The 16,416-nt window shown below is 44.4% G+C and overlaps 1 long non-coding RNA gene across 1 annotated transcript in view; it reads left to right on the top strand.

Annotated features, from left to right (window-relative positions):
- Positions 1-14,572, top strand: part of LOC126516522 (uncharacterized) — a 28,267-nt gene extending 13,695 nt beyond the window's left edge. Inside the window, exons 3-4 of the long non-coding RNA XR_007596068.3 lie at positions 7,119-7,397; positions 14,295-14,572. This is a non-coding gene — a long non-coding RNA (uncharacterized lncRNA). The remainder of the gene's footprint in view (positions 1-7,118; positions 7,398-14,294) is intronic.
- Positions 14,573-16,416: the final 1,844 nt, after the last annotated feature.

Raw genomic sequence — 16,416 nt, forward strand, 5'->3', positions numbered from 1 at the left:
ATTTCATTTCAGCTGCTGCAAGATCAGTGGCATTATGAACATTGTTGATGTGACTGGTATGTGACCATCTGACCAAGCAGCACCAAATTTCATGCAAGTTACCAATGCCTAAGCCTGTCCATGTCATTTACTTTTTCAATGGTACTTGTAGATGGGTGGGTTTTTGTTGAGATGGAATATGTGAGCGGCTGTTCGCCAGACATTAAACCAGACCAACCGAGGGACTAGTCACAAAAAGTGCTGTTCGTTATTCTTGCAACCTATTTGACAAGCTTGAGGGGTCCACCTTTCAGGCGTGAAAGCAAGAATGTATAGTGACCTCCACAGCCTTGCAAAATTTTCTCTACAGAAAACACAAGAACTGAACTGATGGTACCCTAGTAAATGCTAGCATTTCACAACTGGTCTTTCGCTCACGTAAAATGTAAGGTCCGCTTGCTACACATTATCAGCCCCCAAAATTCACACCACGACTTCTCTTGAGAAGCCGCTGTTGCGATGGTAGCGTTTGGTGCAGTGCACGCCTCCAGGCCCTTACTCTCGAAGGGCTCTGATGAGGCAGTGGTGCTTCTGATAATCACATATTTTAGAACTTCACTTCTTTAAACGAGAAGAAAGGAGGTTACCGAGGGGCCCGATGTTTTATTGGTCATATAATTAGAAGCCAACAAACACTGACACCAAGGACAACATAGGGGAAATTACTTCTGCTTAATAAATAAAATAAAGAAACGATAAATTAATGGAAATGAAAGTGGAGGAAGAAACAATCTGCCGCAGGTGGGGAACGATCCCACAACCTTCGCATTTCGCGTGCGATGCTCTACCAATTGAGCTACCACGGCGCCATTTCCCCATCCACTTTCTTGGGTATTTATGTTTCCTAGTAGAACCCTGGGAGTGTTAGCCAACGGATTGTTTAGCTTCGCGAAATGTGAAGGTTGTGGTATCGTTCCCCACCTGCGGCAAGTTGTTTTTTCATCCACTTTCATTTCCATTAATTTATTGTTTCTTTATTTCATTTATTAAGCACAAGTAATTTCCCTTATGTTGTCCTTGGTTTCAGTGTTTGTTGGCTTCTTATGATTTGACTAATAAAAATCAGCCTCTTGGTTAACCCCCGTTTCTTCTCGTTTAAAACATAACGTGGGTCTCGAATCTGGTAACATTCATGCCTTCAGGTAGCATGTGGAGGTTTATCGACCCGTTGCCTTCACCCAAAAAAGATCACGTTCTCGCGACGCCTGCGGCAGAAAGGATGTTCCACATCCGCCACCAAGATTTGTGAGTGGTGTACCTTGAGGTTTTTAATGACCCCTTGGTTTATCGGTTTGAGCACACTCGTTGTATTCGGCGGCAAGAATTAAAGCCGAATTGCTTGCAGGTTGTTTACGGCGCCGTGTGCCCTGCAGTTGTCTACAACTATTACCAATTGCCTCTTCTGGTGCCCAAACATCTGATCCAGACAGCGGACATAATCTTCGAATAAGCTTTGTGTAATCCAGGCCTTTGTATTGCTGCTGTACCACATAGGCAGGTTCTTCGCATCCTTAAAGCAACACGGGTTTTTCGCCTTCCCTATCACTAGAAGGGGCAGCTTCTCTACCAACTGCATTCGCCCCGACCATGACAGTTACCCTCTCCTTACTATGCATCCCACCAGCGCAGGCCTCATGAGTAATGGAAAGTGAGTGGTCCGGCAGCATTTTGAAGGATCTCGTCACAATTAAAAATGTTTGCAGGAGCATACTCTTGTAGCAGAGCCTTCAACTTACTCGTCCGGTAATCCGTGGCAGTAGATTGATCCACGGCACCGCTCTCCCCACAAACTTTCTTGAAAGAGACTCCGTGCCTTTTCTTAAACCCACGGATCCACCCATCGGTGAACTATCCTGAATGCCTATTTTTAAAGCAAGCATCTCTGCTTTCTGTTTGAGCATGTTGCCCAAAATGGGGAGGTTCCTTGCTAGGATTCCTTTCAACCACAGCTGCAAGGCCTCTTCAAGCTTTGGATGTTGTCCTTTCCGGTCATTTCTTGTAGTTTTTCAGTGCGACTGGTCGACTGCAGACAAGATCTTTTCTTTTGTTTTTCACGTAATCAGACAAGGTCTGTTTGAAGATATTAAACTCCTTTGTGATGCCGACTTGGGTCTATCCTTGCTTGATAAGCCTGATGATAGCGGCCTTCTTGTCCAGTGTCATGGTCGAATATTTCCCATGCTTCTTCGACACATTCGGTGGAGGAGGGTGTAGAGCAGGGGCCATGGCGTCGAAAACACGTCGTCGTTGCGATGATATGGTGTACGGCGGCTAGTGACGGCAGGCAATGATTTCAATTGCACTGTACTGGAAATCCACAGAATAAAAATGGGTTGGATCGCATATGGCAGACATTGCCAGCTCCTGACTGGAAGCTTACGTTATCATTGAAAAGGAAGGTGTACAGTCAGTGCATTTTACCTGAGCTGACATATGGGGCAGAGACTTGAAGACTGACGCTTGAGAACTTGGAGAAGAAGCTTGAGAACAAGTTAAGGACCGTGCAAGGAGTGATGGAACGAAGAATGCTAGGCATAACTTTAAGAGACAGAAAGAGAGCGGTTTGGATCAGAGAGCAAACGGGTATAGACAATATTCTAATTGACATTAAGAGGAAGAAATGGCGCTGTGCAGGTCATGTAATGTGCAGCTTAGATAACCATTGGACCATTAGGGGGACAGAATGGTTACCAAGAGAAGGGAAGCGCAGTAGAGGACGGCAGAAGACTAGGTGGTGCGACGAAATTAGGAAATTTGCGGGTGTTAGTTGAAATCGGTTGGCGCAGGTCAGGGGTAATTGGAGATCGCAGGGAGAGGCCTTTGTCCTGCAGTGGTCATAAAATAGGCATGATGGTGGTGGTGATGATGATGATGATGACGTACTGGATAAAAGCCAGCGGACAACTGCTGAACTTAAACGTGCGCGACACCACCTACGACACCTAGGCAAAACTGATGATGATGGTGGTTAACGTGAGCATCACCTGGCGTTCATAAGTGGTGTCCAAAACTGGCCGCACATGACCGGTTTCCGGCTCTCAAGATGGCTTCCACTGCAGGCTATAGGCAAAAGCATGGCCTTTAAGATCAGCGTTTCTTACAGCAGGTACCACCGTTTCCACATAGATTTGGATGCCACTTATACTTGTCATTAAAATTACTAGTATACCGATCCAAGCCACTTCACGTCCGATCCGAAGCTAGTCAGGTGGCTCAGGTTTCAATATGGTGTCTTCTCTGACTCATAGCGCTGGTCCATCGCTTCAAATTTTGTCCGGAAAATCGAACTTCTGGTTTTATGTTTGAAAAATCGGTCACGTAAATGCATTAGCTCTATGGGAACCCTGATGGTGCATTTATGAAGTCCGGGATATCCATCGTCCGAATTTTTGGAGTCCTAAAAATTGGTCGGCTACTGTATGCCACTTGACATTGACCTCTACATCGAATACATTATACAATTGTCTTGTGCTCTTTGGCCTTCCATGGCCCTTGCGCCATAAAACCCCACTAATTATGATGCATTATTTTAAATACATTAGTAAAGTTAGTCCACTACACCCTATTTGTAAATTCACACTTTTTTCCTCGCCTGCTTTTGGTAGTCATGTTACGCCTTGTTAGCCTATATTATAGCATTCCAAAAACACTGACAATATATGACTCACTCAACAGTTTTGGCGACAATTTTAGCCACTTCTTTCTCAGTTTAGCAACACCCTAAAAAAAGTTTGCATCACTAAAAGACTTTGGCTTGGAATTTCTATTAGTGTCCCAAGTTTTGCTGCTACATTACACATCACTAGTTGCTGACCTGTAAAATGAGTTCAACTAGATTAGCAAACTTTGTGGGGGAGGGTACCTATCAATAACCATTTATCTCAAACCCACTTTGTGATTTCATATTTTCTATGTACTTGACTCTCTATATTGAACTGATACTTAGCGGGAGAGGTATGCAGAGCCAGTAGAATGTCTTGCTCATAAGGCACTAGTGCAAAGATGGCATTGCTGCCTATCTCAGTGTGTTTTTACTTTTAATACCATGAACGATAAAGTTCAATCAAGCAGCATTTCTTTGCATAAAAGCAAAACATCATGCTGTGAGACATGTAAAAAAGTGGATTACATTGTTGCACAGATGCACAATTGCAGTTGCATGGTTGTAACCTACATATAAGCTGCTGAATATTTTTGCAACATTTTAAAACAGTGCATGAAAAAGTGGCTGAGGTTCAACGTAGCTTGAACCTAGTTATACGAGTGAAAGCTCTGTTAAGGCCCCCGCAGGGGCGTCTGCGTAAGTAGGCGTTTGTTGTGCTGCGACACCACTTACCCGAGCACACGAAGGTTGGACTCTCCTGCATGTAACCGTGCATGGCTTAGCCGTGTCTGGGGAAGGGGGGATCCTGGGGGTTGAGCCAATGCCAGGTGTTCAGGCCCTCAAGGCCTCCCGGCAGAGGCGACACACCTCTTTGACCTCTGCTTCACGTAGACAGCACCTCCAGACTGACCCACCTGGAGGAAATCTGCAGTCGCCGTTTCCTGTCCTCCTCTCCAACCTTTGCCTTTTTCTCTCACTGTCAATCTTTCCTGTCTTCTCTTCATTTATTATCACTTCCAAACTTCCGGGCAGCAAGGGTTAACTGTGTATAATATATCCAGTCTTGGGTAGATGTACTATATTAGGTTGTAGCAGCGATGCATGGCTGGTGTCTGCGGGTATTGATCCCAACCTAGTAGCGTCCCCTTGTTGGGCTTGGTGGTAGGTGGCTACCATCGCCACCAAGTTTTCCAGGGTTTACATGGCAAATGCATTCCCCCCCCCCCCACCTCCAAGATTTCTCTCAAGAACAAGTGCGCACCGAATCAACATTCCGGTTCCTTTTGAAAGTGAACCAAGACACTTTCCCAAAGTACCAAGTCCTCCACAGTGAAGGCAACACAGCCATCATAAAACTATCACATTTCCTAGTATCAAAATGCCTATCAAACACGATTAGACCAGGCTACAAAGCATCAAAGATGGCAAGTGGAGACCTCTTCGAACTGACAACGAAAGACCAAGTCGAAAAGATGGCTGAACTCACAAGTATCGGTGACATTAATGTCACAATCTCTCCACATGGCTCGCTCAACACAAGCAGAGGAGTAATATCAGAAGAAGATTTCTTGAACCTCAGTGATGAAGAGCTCCTTGAGGGATTCAAGGAGCACAACTTATTTAAGGTACAAACAATAACACTTCGACAAAACAACCAACAGATCCCTACAAAACATGTAATACTCACATTTGGTTCTAGTACTTTGCCCAGTTCACTTGATGCAGGATACTTGAAAATCAACATCTGACCATACGTACCAAATGCGAGGCAGTGCTTCAAGTGCCAGAGGTTCGGGCATGCATCACAATCTTGCAGAGGAAAAAAAAAACATGCGCGAAGTGTAGTGCCAACGACCATCCATCTGACAACTGCAATGCTCCTGCACAATGTGTCATTTGCAAGGGTGATCGTCCAGCTTACTCACGGAACTGCCCTTGCTGGAAAAGAGAAAAAGAAATCGTTGCAATCACTGCAAAGGAAAAAATCTCATTCTATGAAGCAAGGAAAAGGCTATGGCACTTAAGTAAGCTATGCCAGTGTGACGCGGCAGGGGGCTGCGCCACACTGGTTTCGGGAGTCTACAAGGTACACGTCTGGTATTTCTGTACAAACTGCATCCGCTCCCTTGGTGGCTGCAGCCAGTGCTGCTCCATCATCATTGAAAACTGACAGACCGCAGTGCCAGAGGGCCCAAAGTTGAACCGAACTCCACGGCCCAAGATGCACGTCTCGGCGCCTGGCTCTTGATCATCCAGCACCTTGGAGAAGGCAATGGAGGTCGACCCGAAAACCCCGGCGTCATTGACGCCAAAAGATCCGTACTCCTTGGAGTGCACCAAGAAGGACAAACTTCTTGTAACTGCACCAAAAAAAGGACAGGTAGCCTGAACGATTACCGCCCTTAATGAGAGTAATCAGCTTTTTAATACATGTCATCTACAACTTGTAAGCTCACACACATAAGTAAATTTTTCAATTCCATTAAAATGGCTTTCATCATTCAGTGGAATTGCGGAGGCCTAATTCACAATCTGGGTGACATGAAAAACATTATAAATAAGTTATTGCCAGTAGCATTCTGCCATCAAGAAATGAACTTAGGCCCCAAAAATACAGATTTTCTTAAAGGTTTTACTGTCATTTGAAAGGACCATGAGCACTCCAGCCATCTATCAGGAGGTGTCACTATTGTTGTCCAAGGTGGCATCCCCATACGGATCATTCTATTAAATACTCCATACGAGGCTGTAACTGTCACCATTTTATCATTTAAGACTGTCACCTGTGGGGATGCGTGACTCTCACGCGTCCCCTGATATGTTGTTTTCCCACAAAGCTCCCATCTCCTGCAATCCAGCTTCGCCGCGTGATGCCCGCGGCAGTCGGTCTGGTTAAGGTGCAGTACGAGAGATGGCGTGAGTGTTGCGCTGCTAACGCCGCCTGCTGGCGGGGTTAGTTGGGGGCGGAAAGGACAAGGCGCTTCCTCTTTGGTTCGAGGTCGGCAAGCAGCGTGGATGTTCCGCGCGTGCGCCGATCCATGCTTCTGTGAGACCGTCTCACGAGGTGTCCTTCGAACGCGCCACCGTTCGCGTGACCGTATGCGCGAACGACCAGGCGTTGGGATCCAGCATGGGGCGAACATATTCGCTCGCTATCCGGTTGCGGTGAGTCGGACTTCCTAGATTTGTCGCACGCCCATCGGCATGTTTTGGGGATAGCAACTCGGCTAGCAGGCATTGATCTATGAAAGGTGCAATAAATGCCCTTCTGATTGTTTGCACTACTGTGGTGTTGTTCCTTTGTCCCAAAAGCACGGGAGGAGAACCCCACACACCATCTGTTCATTGTACATGCCTCCCCATACCCATTTCACTACTCGAGACCTGGAAAACTTAATTGACCAGTTGCCGGAGTGGGCATGGCGGACCTGGCCCTGCAACGATGCTGACCAGGCATTTGCTCTTCGTTGTGCAGGTTTTGCTGGGGGCCGCCGCCCTATCTACGACAAGCCACGCGCACTGCATAGATCACCGTATCAGCGTCGAGAGGAGCGAGTGCATGCAAACCAACGAGCATATTGCGCCGTCAGCTTCTGATGGCCCTGAGCTCCCAGCGACACCTTTTTGTCAGCGCAGCGTGACGTCATCGACAGCCGCTTCTACAAAAGAACCGCTCTGCTGCTTGAACTTCAGGGGACACGGCGGACCCGGCCCTGCAACAATGCTGACCAGGCACCTGCTCTTCGTTGTGCAGGTTGGTTCCTCTGTGACATTTAGCAGAATTAGCAGTGACCATCATTGCATTGTGGTCCTACCGTGCCCCCAACAGTGTATTAGGCTTGCTTATGAGTGTTTACAAGTGTGCAAGTTACTTGTTTGTGGTGATATAGAAACAAATCCTGGTCTGACACAAAAGGAACTGTATGACCAACTGCTTGAAGGCCAAAAAGCTATCCTTACAGATGTAACTGAAATGAAAGTGCAGTTATGCAACATAAACAGTGTACTTGCCAGCTTACAACGTACTCTGGAGGACGTGCAAACTAAACTCCCTGATTCTTTTGCAACCCTGGTACAGGCCGGTCAAGTAGAGACCACGCTGAAATCTTTAGAGAAAGTTATGACTTTTCAGCCAAAAAAATTGACTAGTTTGGAGGACCATAGCAGGTGTTCCAATGTGATTATTTATGGGATAAAGGAGTTAGCTGACGAAACTGAATCTATGATAAAGGAAAAGATTATCAAGGAAGTATTCCAAGGCAAGCTGGGCGTGAAATGTGAGTCTATTGGTCGACTACATAGGCTAGGAAAAAACAAAGGAAACCGACCAGTCATAATTTATCTTCAGGATTACAATGAAAAGAAGGTCATTTTTGCAAACTGCAAGAAGCTCAAAGGGTCTGCCATTTACATTCAGAACGATTATACCCCTTATACACTGAAAAAAAGAAAACTCCTCTGAGACAGCTGTAGAGAAGACAGGCTGCTTAAAAAAAGAGCTTCGTTGATCCATGATAAGCTTAAGATTGGCAGGGATACTTTTTATTGGGATGAATGCCTAAAGAGACACGTACAAATTCCCCAAAGCTCCCTTCGGACTCGCACAACGAACGAACTAAACAATTCCTCAAACTCACAGGATTGACGTGCTCCCCAAGAGCCATATAAGCAGCTCAGACTGATGAAAGTTAATGCCTGCAGTATTAAAAATAAAACTGACGCGCTGGAAATTTTATTACTGAAGCCTGATCCTCATATTACTGTCTTAACTGAGACTTAGCTGCGTGATGAAGTAAGTGACGATATATTTCCTCCTTCCAATACAGTGTTCCGAAAAGACAGGTGCACCATCGGGGGTGGTGTTGCCATTGTGATCAGAAATGGCATTTCTGCCCATCTCTTCGAAGATATCCCTAAGATTGAATGTTTGTGCATCAAGATAAGCTCTTGGGGTCACAGCTTTATTGTTTACGCCATATACAGACCACCGGATACTACTCCCGAATACTTACAAAACAAATGATCAGGTACAAAAAGAATAAGATTACTGTATTTACTCGAATCTAGGCCGACCCCGTTTCTAAGCCGACCCCCTAAAGTCCGAAGCCAACAGAAAAAAATATATTACCTCGAATGTAGGCCGAACAAAAAAAGCAAGGGCAGCCTTCACAAAATGCAAACAGCATTTATTAAATCTGAATGTGCAGAGCTCATTCAACATCGTCGTCGCTGCTAGACTTGTCGCTGTGTTCCTTGTCACTGTCACCTTCGAACAGTGCACTATCTTTGGTACCGTCAAGTGAATTAGATATGTTGCACTTTTTAAAGGCGCGCACAATCAAAGTAACTGGGATGTCGTCCCATGCTGCAGCTACCCAGCCCGCCAGCTGCGATAGCGATGCACGTTTGATGCGGCCCGTTGCCGTTAGCATGTGGTCTTCGTCAGTCAACCAGTCCGTGTAATATTTCGGCAGACGATCCTTGAAAGGTTTGTTGATGCAGACAACAAGTGGCTGCAACTAGCCCATCATGCTGCCTGATATTACAGTGAGGTCCGTGTTCGCTTGGGCGAGTGCAGCCTTCACGTTGTCGGTCAATGCCCACGGTAAGAGTCGACGACAAGGAGCGAGTTCTTTGTCAAAAGGGCTCCTGGACACCATCACCACACAATCTTAACCTACTCTTCCACCATCGCACCCGTCATCCAGCCGTTCTCATTTGCCCGCACCATGACATTTCTTGGGAAAGTTTCTCGAGCAGGCAGTGTCTTCCTTTGAAATATCATATAAGGAGGAAGTTTATGTCCAGCTGTGCAGCACAGCATCACAGTTGCGCGCTGCTTCTTGTAGCATGCAGAGCGCACCTTCACCTCCTTGGCACCCTTTTCATTCACAGTGTACGCCACTGGCATATCAAAATACACAGCCATCTGGTCAGCGTTGCCAATTTGCCCAAGGTTGTAGCCTGCCACTTCTCTCTTTCGCAGCACGTAGCGCTGAAAAGCTATCAGCTTTTCTTTGAAATTGCTTGGCAGCTTCTGGGTGATTGAAGTGCGATGTCGAAGGCTGAAGCCGAAGCACTTCATGAATTTCTGAAGCCAGCCCCGGCTGGCTTTGAAATCCTTTGGCGTTAGGCCTCGCTCCCTCAAAAGTTCCCTAGCTTTCGCTTGGAGCACTTCTGTTGTCACTGGAAGGGCAGCTGCTCTCTGTGTCCGAACAAAGTCGGCCAAAACTGTCTCCACTTTGTGGTGACAGCCTTTCTTTGGTCCGCTAAATGCCATCCTCATTGCGGAGCACGCAAAAAGCTGCTGTCATTGTCCCCTCCAACGACGGACGTTTTTCTCGTCGACGCCGAAGTCCCACCCGGCTTGAAGATTCGACGATGCCTTTGCGGCTATCGCAACTTTTTGCTTGAAAGCGGCACTGTAGTGGCATCTCCTGCTTGGTGCCATCGCGATAACACCACACTGCACACCGATACGGCCAACACGACACAGGTCAAAATGGCGACCTCGCTAGTGTACGGTTGGTTGCTAGTAGTGGCTGCGATACTGACTTTTCTAGATGGCGCTAGCTATGCACCATATTTAGCAGTTTCAATGAAAAACTGGCACGTTTTTTAAAATCCTCGAATCTAAGCCGACCCTAGAGTTTGGAATATGATTATTTGAAAAAAACTATCGGCCTAGATTCGAATAAATACGGTATATTGACAAGTGACTTTAATTTAACGAGCATCGATTGGGAGTGCCTTGATACTGGAAATGCGTTCAGCAAGCACACCAGCATTGTCTTCAATATTATGCTACGTTATAACCTGAAGCAGGTGGTACGCGAGCTGACACGCGTACAGGGCACTTGCAGTTCAATTCTCGACTTGTTATTTCTTAGCCAGGATTTTTTGGAATATTTTGTTTGTGTTGAAGAAGGACTTTCCGACCACTACCTGGTGAGCATTAGCTTACCAGTTGTACAGATGGTGCAAAACTATTCCTCAGTGCTTAGCTACAAAGATTATTCTCATGCCGATGATGTGTCCATCATAGAGCACATGAAAAACTGTCTTGTTGATTTTACCATCAATTATGCCTGCTTTCTTTGGAATCGCTTCAAAATTATGTGCCACTACTGCATTAACAAATTCATCCCTAGTAAAAATAAGAAAGTTCGCAAACATACACCTTGGATGACACACGATGTTACCACATTTAACTAACTAGCTCTGTTAAGCATGGTTAGACACGATTCTTCAGTGCTTCTTCCCGGTGAGCTATATCGGCAAGGTGCTCAGACTCAACCTGGCACCTGTGGCGGAGAGTTGATGTGCTCGCACTGGTGCGTGCTTCATCCATGTTGAGACCAAGCGCTGCCGAAGCAGCTGTTAATGCGCAATTATAGTCCAACATTATCGGCGCGCGAGTGAGTGTTGCTCGACGCTGGGCACGTTAGTGTGTTGGCGGCATTCGGTTACGTTGGCTGCGCCAGTGTGTCGAACCGTCGATCAAAGTATAGATGCTGTTGTTATCGCCAGCGTGACGTATTGTGTGCATGTGCTCACGCTTCGTGGGACTATATTTAGCCCTTTATACCTTCGTCTAGTCACATGGTACACAGTGGCGAGGCTGGAGCAAGTGCAGCTGCAACACCTCTTCGTAGCAGATCACGCGATGCGACGTCACACCTTCATACTTGCGCCCGCGGCTGAAGGTCAAATGCGCGCCGAGATTGACCTTGGATGTTGTACCTTGAGGTGTAGAGCTTTTGCTCTAAAAGCTCGGGCACTAAAATAATTTGTGATTTCGTTCAGACGTGCTAAGACTAAAATAAAAAATTTATTTAGAGAATATGTGTCTTACCCGTTTTCAGCTTCTAAATATTAGACCACGACAAAGAAAGTAATAGTGGATTTTGGTGAGGTTGTTGTTAGCCAATGCAATACAGTACTCGTTGCAACAGCGCAGTTGCTCTGTAAATGTGAGGATTGCATACATCTATTGACCTGAAAGCGTTTCGACTTCTAGTACAACCTCCATTCTTTTCTTTCTGCATTTTTGGTAACATTCCAAGCAGTAATACTCAGGGTGCGGAAAGTTCTCTATGTCACCCATACTTGATTGAACATGCTCTGTTGGCCACCCTCAAAGCAGGTTGTAAAAGTGCCTGAGCTCCTTGGTGTTGTCTGGGTTGCCTCTTTTTCAAGAACACGGCTACTTCTAAAGGCTGTGTTTAAGCATCAACAGTTAACACTGTTCTTCTTTGGTCAAGATGAGGTTGACTATGCACCTTTGTCCAAGGGAAAACTACGCACCACGAAAAGTGTTTCTGCATTATCCATATGAGCAAACAGACAACTAAATCAAGAAAAGAACAGGGGATATTAACTGTGGTTATAATTAAAATGTAGAAATAATGTTTATTGCTGTCACTGGGAACCACTGTACACATTTTGCATTGTTCATTTTGGGATAATGCCTGTTGAGGTCTTTTTCTTGAGGCTATTGGCATGCCAGAGATTGACAAAGATGACCAAAAATGAAAGTACCACATTCAAATTATACAGTGCACGGAGTTGCTTGTAGTCGAATTTTATTGTTATTTGATAGCATGGCAAAATTTAGACGGTACTTAAGCTTTGCCTTTAAGAGGGGAACGCGATAGCATTCAAAGATCCCTGACTGCTTCTCATGCTTCCCGGCAACTGCAGCGTATGTAATCGTAATGTTTATCAGGAAATGCTAACGGCGAATGCTATGCACGAAGGCGGGCTTTCTGGTAGAAATGCGGCCTCTTGCGTGGGCCGCGATGCGGCGGAAGCGAGAGCCATCTGGAGGTATTGCAAGGAATCGGGCGTGCCACTCTGTGGCCCCTGAGATACTCGTGCATCGGTGCGCACAAATAGCGGCCACCGTGGCCGGTCTATGAATGGTAGAAATGCTGGAAAAGCATATGTACCTTTGTCCAAGGGAAAACTACGCACCACGAAAAGTGTTTCTGCATTATCCATATGAGCAAACAGACGACTAAATCAAGAAAAGAACAGGGGATATTAACTGTGGTTATAATTAAAATGTAGAAATAATGTTTATTGCTGTCACTGGGAACCACTGTACACATTTTGCATTGTTCATTTTGGGATAATGCCTGTTGAGGTCTTTTTCTTGAGGCTATTGGCATGCCAGAAATTGACAAAGATGACCAAAAATGAAAGTACCACATTCAAACTAAACAGTGCACGGAGTTGCTTGTAGTCGAATTTCATTGTTATTTGATAGCATGGCAAAATTTAGACAGTACTTAAGCTTTGCCTTTAAGAGGGGAATGCGATAGCATTCAAAGATTCCTGACTGCTTCTCATGCTTCCCGGCAACTGCAGCGTATGTAATCGTAATGTTTATCAGGAAATGCTCACGGCAAATGCTATGCACGAAGGCGGGCTTTCTGGTAGAAATGCGGCCTCTTGCGTGGGCCGCGATGCGGCGGAAGCGAGAGCCATCTGGAGGTATTGCAAGGAATCGGGTGTGCCACTCTGTGGCCCCTGAGATACTCGTGCATCGGTGCGCACAAATAGCGGCCACCGTGGCCGGTCTATGAATGGTAGAAATGCTGGAAAAGGGGTTTGAGTTTTCGCGTAACAGAATTATGTTTTCTGATATATTCAAATTACAATCCGATGCTAACGTGTCTGTAGGTTGTGTGTAAGCCTTACTTTACGATTTTTCAGCGTATTTTAGATTGAGAAATTCAATTAGTTCAGTAACTTCCTTGTGCCACGTGGAGGGCCTAGGTATGGGTGGTTCGAAAATCTTTTTGCTGAAACGTCCAACATGGTACGCTGGATGCCGGCACTGGATTTTCTGCAAGACTGGGCCCTTAACGCTATCATGGTAAAAGCTATTATAATCAAGTATATCAATTTCCAATGCCTGAGTAAGTAAATAGGTAATAATTATTTGTAGCTCATTTTTGATGGTGAAGGAAATAGCCACTTAGATTAGTGCTCTACTCAGCTGCTTAATATTAGCCTGTTTTGAAATCTCTGAATGCAATTTCTGTTTTTGCTGCAAAAAAACTTTATTAAAAGAAAAGTTGATCCCTTGTGAATTTCTGGTAGACTGCATATATTAATTCTAACGTCTGTGTTATTTTGAAGCACGTCTGTTGTCCAATTTCAATTGGCTCTCTTGGATAGCCTTATAGCCCATCAATCCATGCTTTCGAAATATTTTCTTACCTTCTCGAAAGCTTCATTTTCTTGTTGATCCACATGGGCTTGCTCAAATCTCATTGCGTAAGCACCACTAATGCTCCTATTCAACTTTTTTGTTTATAGTGTGTGTAGGCAAGTGTGTGGGTAACTTAGTCTACCTTTGGAAAAGCCCTGAAGTCATACTCTCAGCCTGTAGATGTGCTATTTGAATATCAGGTAGTACTCAAAGCTTTAAAACATCACTTTTCTTACTGCCACCATTGTCTTCATCTATTATCTGCAGCAAAGTTAGGCAGCATTTCCCATGTAGCCTGTGGTTGGCATTCAATTGCTCAGCATCAGAGCTTAGTATTACTGCCACCAAGTCCACTCTGATTATCAATGTCAGAGGGGAGTTATTAACACTGCCCAAGGCATCTTCCTAATTGCTGTGCTTCTTTTGCAGAGTTGTTGCACTTACTGGCTGCACTCTGCTATGGATCCTGCACAGCCCTGATGGATCATGTGGCTGCAGTGACATGTGCAATAGATCACTTGGTGCCTACCTTTCCTGCCGTTGTGCTCACACAGATCCGTGCATCCTTTACATATGTGGACACAGTGTCTCCGGTACCAGGTCTTCACCCTACCATTGGCTTGCTGCCAACCCTGGGACATTTTTTGCTTTCGCATAAGAAGCATCCACCCAAAGTCGCAGTTCAGTAAACTTGGTGACACCACCCACAGCATCATTCTTATTTCTTTTTTACTTAGGTTAGTGAAAGGAAGGCATTTGCTAAGCCTACCAAGCAATGTTTTCGCTCTTGCAATTATACTAAGCGCTGTATGCCCTTTGTTGCTATGAATGTGTTCAAATAATTATGTCGCTGCTGCAGTTAAGTGGAGATGTTGAGAAAAACCATGGCCCCGACAAATATGACAAGATTTTCAACATCACCACTGAGATGAAAACCTTGCTGTTCACCTTGAAATCAGGACTAGAAAGTGTAAAGCAGATATTATCCAATATATAAACTGCACTTGCACCAATTAATCAACAGCGAGAAAAAGTCAAAAAGAAAAGTGTGAAGAAACAGTCTCAAAGCCAAATGGAAAAAAGTCGTGCAGATGAACAAGAACATTGATGCATTAGAAATATGTGGTTACGTTGAATCTCAAAGGAAATGAATGCTAAACTGCAGCTGCAGCAGAACAAGGTGTATTTTAATTATTTTATTTATTTAGAAATAATGTTGACCCTCTCTTGAGGGTCATTACAGGGAGGGAATGTTCTGCATACAGAAGTTTACACATACGCACACACTTATGTACATATATGTATAAAATAAGTAATACAACCAAACAACAAGAGACATAACAGTAACCATAGCTGAAGCTCAAACTAATAATCAGAATTAATTACATAGATGCACGTCAAGTAAACATGAATTCAGAAACATCATTTATATTGACCACATCTTTCGGAAGCCTGTTCCATGCCTCAATTGCATCAGGAAAAAAATAATACTGAAACACATTCATTCGAGTGAAAGCTGGACCACTCACGTATGATTCGCCCTCTTACTTCGTTTCCCAGGCAATAATAAGTAGTCGATTTTGTTAATACTAAAATCGCTTTTCATCATTTGGAAAAGAAACTTAATCTTATTTTTAAGCCTGCATTTCTTTAGCAATTCTAGATCACACAATCTTAACATCGCTGTAACTGAGTCATCCTTTGTGTAATTTGAACATATAAAACGGATTGCAAGACGTATTCTTTCTAACTTATTTTTCAATATTTTCTGATGAGGACTCCAGACAACACTGGCATATTCAAGTATCGGTCGTATAAACATCTTAAAAGCAGTAAGTTTTACGTCGCTACTAGTGCCCAGCAGTTTTTTCCTTAGAAAGTATAGCATCCGTGATGCTTTGGAGCACACATTATCAATATGTGTATGCCACTTTAAGTTATGCTTAATTGTAACACCAAGGTACTTGAGAAAGTATCTACTGTCAACAAGGCGCGACTCCCGATGTGATATTCAAATGGGATTATCTTTTTCTTTTTCAAAATGTGGGTGATTGTTGACTTTGAGTCCTTTATTTTCGTTCCTCAAGTTTGACACCACAAGTATAACGCCTGTAGACATTGGTTAATTTTCAGATTATCATCCCTGTTAGCTATTTCTACGTAAATTAAACAATCATCTGCAAACAGTTTGAGGTTTACAGAAGGCTTTGCTATCTCTGCAATATCATTAATATGTATAAAAAATAATAATGGCCAGAGAACTGAGCCCTGCAGGACTCCTGAAAATACTTCTAGTTAACCAGACACGACATCGTCTATTTTCACCTATTGTTTCGTATCTTTCAGGTAAGCTTGGATCCAACACAGCACAGATTGACTAAGTCCGGCAAGACGGAGTTTAATCGTCAATCTATCGTGAGGCACCTTATTGAAAGCTTTAGCAAAATGTACACATATGACATGAAGTTGTCTTTAGTACATATCTGAAGCAGTCGCAAAAAATCATGAATCGTTTCAATAAGATGCATTGTAGTTGAAACACCGCTCCTGA

The sequence above is a fragment of the Dermacentor andersoni genome, chromosome 1 (genome assembly GCF_023375885.2).
Source record: "Dermacentor andersoni chromosome 1, qqDerAnde1_hic_scaffold, whole genome shotgun sequence".
Classification (NCBI taxonomy): Eukaryota; Metazoa; Arthropoda; class Arachnida; order Ixodida; family Ixodidae; genus Dermacentor; species Dermacentor andersoni.